This window comes from Coenobita brevimanus, chromosome 20, assembly GCF_032717465.1.
Source record: "Coenobita brevimanus isolate Jiangsu-jjx chromosome 20, ASM3271746v2, whole genome shotgun sequence".
NCBI lineage: Eukaryota > Metazoa > Arthropoda > Malacostraca > Decapoda > Coenobitidae > Coenobita > Coenobita brevimanus.
The window spans coordinates 22,161,041-22,170,677 of record NC_136973.1 but is presented as its reverse complement, the minus strand read 5'-3'; the positions used below and the strand labels follow the sequence as shown (position 1 = coordinate 22,170,677).

General features: G+C 39.6%; 1 non-coding gene across 1 annotated transcript; it reads left to right on the top strand.

Moving 5' to 3' along the window:
- The first annotated feature begins 7,927 nt into the window (after positions 1 to 7,927).
- Positions 7,928 to 8,046, top strand: LOC145391984 (5S ribosomal RNA). The gene has a single exon (XR_013895926.1). It is a non-coding gene; the product is annotated as a 5S ribosomal RNA (ribosomal RNA).
- The last annotated feature ends 1,591 nt before the right edge of the window (positions 8,047 to 9,637 follow it).

Here is a 9,637-nt window from a genome sequence, read left to right as displayed (position 1 = left end):
AACACGTATTTTACATTATTTTCAATCATATTACTTCGCAAACGATCACCACAGCACGCTTTTTATTCTGTCTTACGCCCATCACTTTATTCTCGTTCCTGTCGGCCGCTCACACTGACTTGGAAGAGCTAGAACTCGCCATAATGTCACTTTGAAAGCCTGGGGTAAACTGACGCTAAACAGGGGCAAACCGCGCGAAAAAAAGCTAGTGTGACAACTGGGGAAACAAGCGTTTCCTATTAGCATAAACTGCTTGTGAGAGGAGAGCGCAGATTTACAGTTCTGAGCAGTCAGAGCGCTGCCATATATCACAGCCAGGCTGGCTGGGCCGTGGTGAGGGGGGGAGGGGGGAAAAAAAACGCGATACTTGGCAACAACGGAGGTCAGTAGTACAAAGGTAAAGTATGCTAATTGTAGCTAAAGGGTGGTGGTACTGATAGACAATACCAGCTGGAACATCCTTGCCCGCGTTTATTCAAAATTAACTCGAATCGCAAACGCGACGATCCGCCGTTATGTCCTTTTTGGTGAGCGTCACAAACACGACGACCCGCGTTTTAGGGGTTAATTGGTGCAACTCTGGCTTTGGACATTATAATCTTACTATCCTCTCCTGTTGTGCAATAAGCTACTGCTCCATAGGCCCTTTGAGAAGCATCACAAAATATGTGTAAGTGCGACTTCTCATTACTGTTTATTTTCCGGGGAATACATACGCTTGATGTAGTTTCAAACTCCTTTCTAATCTGTTTCCATTGTTCCACATATGTCTCACCTAATTCAGTGTCCCAGTCTAACTTTTCTCGCCAAGCCTCCTGTACTAAACATTTGCCCCTAATAACTGTAGGACTGACAAATCCTAATGGGTCAAATAGCTTGGAAACCTGACTTAACAAGGACCTCTTGGTGAGTGACATCAGAGAACTTAATTGGTTTCAAACTTATTACATCAGCTGTTGTATCCCAGTTAAGACCTAACACATTTTGAATTTTGGGAATGTCAGAATCTGGATAGTCCTCTTGTATTTTATTCCTCAAAAGCGGTGAATTTGTATTCCAGCTCTGTAACGGCAAATTTTCCTTCCCACATTCGGAATTGGCTACTTCATAAGCCTTCAAAGCTTCCGACTCTGTATCAGCAACACCTTTCAAATTATCCATATAAAAAGCCCGCCCTATTTCTGGACATTTGGCATTTTCAAAATGATGCTTTAAAGTGTTGCAAAGTAGGAAAGGACTAGCACAAGAGCCAAAGAGCACCGATCGGAAACAGTAAGTTTTCAATGGACTATCCTCATTTTGAGGATCATGAGGCCAGAGGAATTTTGTAAATTTCCTATCCTCATCTCTCAGTCCTATTTTGAGAAAAGCCTTACTAATGTCTGCTGTGTATGCGTAAGGTTTCTCTCTAAATCTTCGTAACACGTTCTCTAACTTCTCTGTTAGTGTAGGTCCAGAGTATAGGCAATCGTTCAAGCTAGCTGATCCCTTGGACGCTTTACTACTACAGTTGAATACTATCCTTATGGGAGTAGTTACTGAATCCTTGCTTACAGCATGATGTGGTAAGTAGTGTCCTTCTTTGTGGTTAACAGGGTATTCTACCTCTTCTATAAATTTATTCTTCAATTGATCCCTTATAATATTATCATATAGGATCAGATGTTCTGGTTTATCTCTCAACCTTCTTAGAAGAGAATTTAACTGAGCTTTAGCTGCTTGGTAATTTGTTGGTAACTCTGAATGGTTTAGTTTCCATGGTAATCCTACCCAATACTGTCCATCCTTAAATTCCACAGACTGATTATACAAGTCCAATGTTATTTTATCTTCAGGGGTTGGTTCCTCAGAGTGTATTCCTACACTGTCTAGGTCCCACAGTTTGTGTACAGGTTCAATATTTTCATCCAACAAGTCATTTATCTGAGTAGGTTCTAATTTTGCATCTATTCTAGCTACCATCAATGACTGTGTGGGGGTAACAAAGACTGAGTCTGCTAGTTTGGCCTCTCCTTTAACTTGTTTTGGAAAAGGCAACTGACCCATAATAAGGTTACCTCCTAGACTCTTGAACAACTGTACCTTATTCCTTTTGAAAGTCCTATGTAGGAATCTTCCACAATAATCAGAACCAATTATCATTTTTATGGGACCCACAGTATCTGATTCCACATTGTGTTTAGCCAACTTTATCCCTGAGCTTTGTAGATGATCAGAGGTTTCCTTCAGTCCCTTTATGTATATACTTGTCTCCATAGTATCAAGCACAGCTGCTGTTATACGGCATTTATATCTGCCTAATTGTATTACAGGTCTAACTAACTCAAAAGACTGAGCTTTCTTAGTTGTTAAGAATCCTGTAATGGCTAGATTTACCTTGTCGATAACTGGAACTTTAATTTCTCCACAATGTCTGCAGAAATGATAGTTTTCTGAGCACCCGTATCAAACAGGGTACAAATTGGTTTCTATTCTCAAACAATACTTTCACATCTGCTATTGGTACTGCAGCTGGCATTACTAATGGAACATTCCCTTTTGCAATTGTCATATTGACGCTTGCAGGTTTAGGAACCTCAATTTTCATCCTAGGGCATAAAGCACTATGATGATGATCTTTTTTGCATTTTAAGCAAAGATTTAATTTAGTCTTACAGTCCGCGGCAGTATGTTTGGAGTTCGTACAGATTATACAACACCCCAGTTCCTGAAGCTTCTCTACTCTAGAAGCATAATCAGGGTACTGTTGACAAGATACACTGGAATGTTGCTCACCACAAAATAAACAAACTGTCTTTTACCATGGAAGGTTTTACTTCCTTAATATCCTCAGCATGTCTATTCCTTGGCTTTAATACTTTATCCTCAGCTTTTAAGGAGCTAAGGAAAGTACCTATCTCTTCTTTAGGCACATACTTAGTCCTCTCTGACTTAACTTTCCCAACCAGAGCCAAAGAGCACCGATCGGAAACAGTAAGTTTTCAATGGACTATCCTCATTTTGAGGTTCATGAGGCCAGAGGAATTTTGTAAATATCCTATCCTCATCTCTCAGTCCTATTTTGAGAAAAGCCTTACTAATGTCTGCTGTGTATGCGTAAGGTTTCTCTCTAAATCTTCGTAACACGTTCCCTAACTTCTCTGTTAATGTAGGTCCAGAGTATAGGCAATCGTTCAAGCTAGCTGATCCCTTGGACGCTTTACTACTACAGTTGAATACTATCCTTATGGGAGTAGTTACTGAATCCTTGCTTACAGCATGATGTGGTAAGTAGTGTCCTTCATTGTGGTTAACAGGGTATTCTACCTCTTCTATAAATTTATTCTTCAATTGATCCCTTATAATATTATCATATAGGATCAGATGTTCTGGTTTATCTCTCAACTTTCTTAGAAGAGAATTTAACTGAGCTTTAGCTGCTTGGTAATTTGTTGGTAACTCTGAATGGTTTAGTTTCCATGGTAATCCTACCCAATACTGTCCATCCTTAAATTCCACAGACTGATTATACAAGTCCAATGTTATTTTATCTTCAGGGGTTGGTTCCTCAGAGTGTATTCCTACACTGTCTAGGTCCCACAGTTTGTGTACAGGTTCAATATTTTCATCCAACAAGTCATTTATCTGAGTAGGTTCTAATTTTGCACCTATTCTAGCTACCATCAATGACTGTGTGGGGGTAACAAAGACTGAGTCTACTAGTTTGGCCTCTCCTTTAACTTGTTTTGGAAAAGGCAACTGACCCATAATAAGGTTACCTCCTGGACTCTTGAACAACTGTACCTTATTCCTTTTGAAAGTCCTATGTAGGAATCTTCCACAATAATCAGAACCAATTATCATTTTTATGGGACCCACAGTATCTGATTCCACATTCTGTTTAGCCAACTTTATCCCTGAGCTTTGTAGATGATCAGAGGTTTCCTTCAGTCCCTTTATGTATATACTTGTCTCCATAGTATCAAGCACAGCTGCTGTTATATGGCATTTATATCTGCCTAATTGTATTACAGGTCTAACTAACTCAAAAGACTGAGCTTTCTTAGTTGTTAAGAATCCTGTAATGGCTAGATTTACCTTGTTGATAACTGGTAACTTTAATTTCTCCACAATGTCTGCAAAAATGATAGTTTTCTGAGCACCCGTATCAAACAGGGTACATACTAATTGGTTTCTATTCTCAAACAATACTTTCACATCTGCTATTGGTACTGCAGCCGGCATTACTAATGGAACATTCCCTTTTGCAATTGTCATATTGACGCTTGCAGGTTTAGGAACCTCAATTTTCATCCTAGGGCATAAAGCACTATGATGATGATCTTTTTTGTATTTTAAGCAAAGATTTAATTTAGTCTTACAGTCCGCGGCAGTATGTTCGGAGTTCGTACAGATTATACAACACCCCAGTTCCTGAAGCTTCCCTACTCTAGAGGCATAATCAGGGTACTGTTGACATGATACACTGGAATGTTGCTCACCACAAAATACACAAATTTTCCTGTCTTTTACCATGGAAGGTTTTATTTCCTTAATATCCTCAGCATGTCTATTCCTTGGCTTTAATACTTTATCCTCAGCTTTTAAGGAGCTAAGGAAAGTACCTATCTCTTCTTTAGGCACATACTTAGTCTTCTCTGACTTAACTTTCCCAACCAGTTGGTTAGTGGGTTTTTTCTTTACTTCAGTCTTCTGTTTGACCTCAGTAGTGTTTAATGTTCCTTGCAAATGTTTACAGAGTTGCATCAAGCCTTCCTCAATCTCTTCACAGGAGAAATTATCCTTCTGGTACCTACCATACAAAGCATCCTTTGTTTTCGGTGGTAGCTTTAAAGACAGTTCTTGAAAGCACCCAATCTGATGTCTTAATATCTTCGTAAGTACCTAAGGCCTTTAAATTACAACTTAGTGCAATTCTAAATTTTTGGAAGGAATCAAAATCGTGCCTAGGCATGGGTAATTCTATTAGAGCCCTCAGTAATTGATTTATAACTTGCTCCCTGTCTTCGTAATATTGTCTAAGGATGGTCAAAGCCACCTCATAATTATTTTCTTCTACTGGTAATTCTTTTATCAGTTGATATGGTGTTCCTTTGACCTGTCCTAATAAATACGTAAGTTTGGTGACTTTAGGGAGATCTGTTCTATCGTGTACCAAATATTTGAACTGGTCCCAGAAGGATTTCCAGTTCTGCTCCCCATCAAACTCCGGAAGTGTTATTTGTGGTAACACAGCTCTACTCTGCTGTGCCACAACTTGTGTTTCCGTGGCAGTGTCAGCTAATTTTGACTCTAGTGTCTTTACTACAGTTAAGTATTCTTCTAATTTGTTTTCAAACTTCGTAGTTTCTGACTCTAAGAGTTCCTTATTCTCAGCCTTTACTATAGCCGCTTCTAAAGTTAAGTAACTCTCTTCGTACTTATTCCATCGATCTTTCAGGATATTTAGGAGACTATTTATTCTCTCCTTGGACAGAGGTATTTGGTCCAACGACTGGTTACAATCATTTATGGCTCTAGTTACCCATCCTGCCTTACTACTAGAAGATCTTTGCAATAAAGAAACAGACATGTTGACGGAGTTCTAATTTAATAATTTAATTATGAATTCCAACCACAAATTTACCTCAACTTAGTAATGATTTGATTATTTTAAATTTTGAAGAGGGTAGGGATTAAGTCCTCATTGTGCAAATTATCCCCTCTCCCAATTTCATAATATTTATTACAGCTCAGCTAATTATTCATTTAATTTTGAGGAGTGTAGGGATTAGGTCTATAATTTCAACCTATCCCCCAGGGTTATTAAGCCTCTAGGGTTCTATTTCATCCCCACACTCAATTGCCAAAACACCCATATTCCCCGAGCTCAGAATTAATTACCTCAATACTCCATAGGCCAACCCATAGCTTGTACAGCATAGAACTCTCCTTTCTTATGTTCTACGTAATTTATAAATTTCTGCAGAACCGCTTCCCTACCATGACGGTTCCAATGTATACAATCAGCTTTCATCATTGCTTGGAAGGGCTTGGCATTAAAATGTATGAAATCCCTTCCCTTCCTGATCCGTTGCAACTTTCGGTTTACAGCTCTGCTAATTAATTTATATGTTCCATAACAAACTGGAGAGCCATATGGCAGGTTCCTTGGCTTGAGGAGGGTTATGGCTACTGAGGATTTACAAGAGCCCTCTATGGCTCCTACCACTGCTAAAATATTCTCCACTACTTCATTGATCTCCACGTCCTTATGGATATCATTTCCTCCAAGGAACAGGACCGTACGGTCATGCTTCCAGTCTAGTACGGCATTCAGCCTTTCATCTTCAGAGAAAGAGCTTGCGTTTCCTCCCGGAGCTCTATAGACACGTACATCCACGTCTTCCACTTCAACCAAACGTGGTAGTAAACTGTGTCTCACAAAAGCAACTTTAAACACATTCAGCACTTCGGCACACATCGGTTTTCCTCACTTGGTCAGGGGACCAAAAATGTGAAAAGTGTTTAACCCCTACACCGCGGGCATGTTTACCGATGTTTTGCGTGTGCCGCGGGGTTATTCGGGCTCCGACAGACTCTCAAAAAATATTTGCCAAAAATCAGTTATTAGTCCTAGAATATTAAAATTATATATGCTTATGGCACATACCTTCAGCTTTCTCCTGGAATGTTTGTTGAGCCTTCGTCAGTTACCGTAGGACTTGTGGAGACCTCTGAAGTTGGGTAACGAAGTCTCCACTTTACACTTCCCGACAACCCGTAATATGATTACCACAGCCAGATATTAACACTATAAACACTACTCTATGATTTTCAAGTAGTTTGGGATCCATACTCCAAAAAAAAAAAACACTGTGAAAGCAATGAAAATTATGAGCGCGTCTGACCACCGCACTTGCGCTAGTTCGCTCTTGGTACTGTCTCATTTATTATTCATAAAACCCCTCACACTTTATATTTCTATTACTATATAACACTTATATATATCTACAGTCTTTATCCATAAGTTTCCTTCAGTAGTATTAGTTTATTGTCACTGTAGGGATTCAATTTCTTTCAGTAAAATACGTAGCATTCACTTTCTCGTCCTGTATACTGGCGTTGAGAGTGAATGTCACTTTCATCTTCACTCTCATAACTCATAGTATTCAGACATGCTATAGTGGAACTTTCACTTTCATTACTCCTAGGGTATATACTCGTATTCTTATAATACTACTCATTTACATTTCTATTTACGTTCTCTATTTTATTTACGTTATTTACATTTCTATTTTATTTACACTGTGTTATGCACTGTCACTTGAAGTAACTTATAAAACTATTTTCCATTGTTCACGTATATTTACATTCATTACTTTCACTTGCTGTTTACACATTATTTACACATTATTTACAATTCCACTTCCACTGTTTTACTCAATAGAAAGATCGTAGTCACTCTTTTATCAATTGTCAGCCCTTTACCTCTTTCCACACGAGGTTTAGTAGGGGGTAAAGGTCACAGGGCCCTTTGCATGGGGGTGAAAAAAGTCCCTGAAGTCAGCAAGAGGATGAGCCGTACCTCCTCTTCGGAAGATGAGAGAGAACTGATAAAGGAAGGCCGGCCCGGGTTGAGGCCTACTTGAGGGTTATTCAGTGCTACCAACGTAGCTCTTGAAACAGCTATGTATTTCACTGAAATGATTGGCAGGAAATCTAGACAATACAGTATAAATTAGGTAGTTCCAGGTGAATGTAAATATCACTTAGGCTTCTCCCTTCTCTCCTTATATGTATATTTATTACGAAAATAGATTATATGGCATATTTCAAGGGGAAAAAAACAGCGAAAATTAGCGAACGAGTGCACGTGAGGTGTTGTCAGGTGATAATTAGCCAATTCCAGGTGTATGGCACTCTCACTTACCTTATTTCTTTCTTGTATAACGGCCATACCACGTTGAGTACACCGCTTCCCATCCGATCAGCGAAGTTAAGCAACGTTGGGTCTGGTTAGTACTTGGATGGGTGACCGCCTGGGAACACCAGATGCTGTTGGCATCCCTACGTGTCAAGTGGGGTTGGTGGAGGATTAGTGCCCCTCCCTGTAAAACAATTAACTCTAAGCCCTTGGCCACCCCATTTGGGATACATGGTGTTTGGCAATGAATGAAAAAAAAAATGAATATATTATTTGGTATAGGAATAGGGCATAGGGCTTATTTCAATAGATGAAATCAGTGAAAAATTCCAGGGAAGATTTACTTAGCATAGCACGGCCGGGCAGGCGAGAGGATAGTGTAATGGAGGGGGGGTAGGGAGGGGAGTCAAGAACGGGGAGAAATGGCTAAATTGTCAACAATGGATGGGAGTACAGATGAGATTAGGAGTGCTGACTAGTGTTGGACATTGGCAGTACTGATAGATGATACAAGCCCCCACTTGGAAGCCCGGGTGAATTCAAAATAACACAGAATCACAAAAGCGACGCCCTGTGGTATGATCCCTTGCTCCCAAGCATCATGAAAGTGACGCCCCGCGGTTAAGGGGTTAATAGTTCTGGTAAACAAATCGGGGCCCTCTTTCTGGGCACCAAAATGTGAAAAATATTTAATGTATACAAGTCGGTATCCCTGCCGGGGCACCGCTATGTAAGAAATTTCTGGTATTTACTAATAAACAACTCGTAGGTCGTTACTTGTCTATAAAGTTGTTCTTAAGTGAATCAAACAAGTCTCATAGAGTTACGCGTAACTTAACCTTAACTCACCTACAATAACTATTTCTCTTCTATCTCATAGCTAATCCGCCCTTGAATTGGCCAATTCGTAAAGGTTACTTAGCTAGTGAAGAGGGAGTGATCGTTAACCGATGACGATGAGGCTGCTTAGTGTAATTGCTTGAGCAAGCAAGCGTCCTTATGGTGCGTATATACAACCATGTTCGCTTGAGAGTGACTAGGAACAGAGTGTGGTGTGCGGCAGGATCTACCTCCCTCATAGAATGGTAGGTTGCCAACTATTAATTATTTACAGCACCAAATACAGTTAAATTACATCATGATATGTACAGGGCAAATCTAACAAATTAATCTTAGTTTTAATTAAACTAAAGTTAGACCAAATATTCCCTTAAACTGTGTAAATATCTTTAATTCCACATCTGCTTAACATGAGAATCTTTCCCTACTTGCCACGTCATCTAATGCGCAGACGCAGTTTAGGTCAGTGGAAAATACCACATAATTACATGTATTTACAATGTATAGTTGTCCACGGGGGTTAAATGCAGTAGCATTTAATTTATTAATAACAAGAATTATTAAAGAGAACGTAATTTCTGGGTTATTAAAACCTCTTGAACAATTAACAACGGTCTCAATTTTTCCTCTGCCTTTAACCAGGGATAACTGTGATAAAAATAGAGAGTGCAACTGCTCTGGGGGAAAATATTTCCCACATTCTTCTTGCTCTCCTTCACCAGTCTCTTCACCTCCCTTCTCCTGCTCACATATACCTCTCTCTTCTCTCTCTCATCTTCTCCTCTACCTCTACTCGCTAACCATTCACTATATGCCTTCTTCTTTTGTTCCACAGCTCATTTCACCTCATCATTCCACCATGCTGTCCCTTGCACACCCTTGCATCTCCTC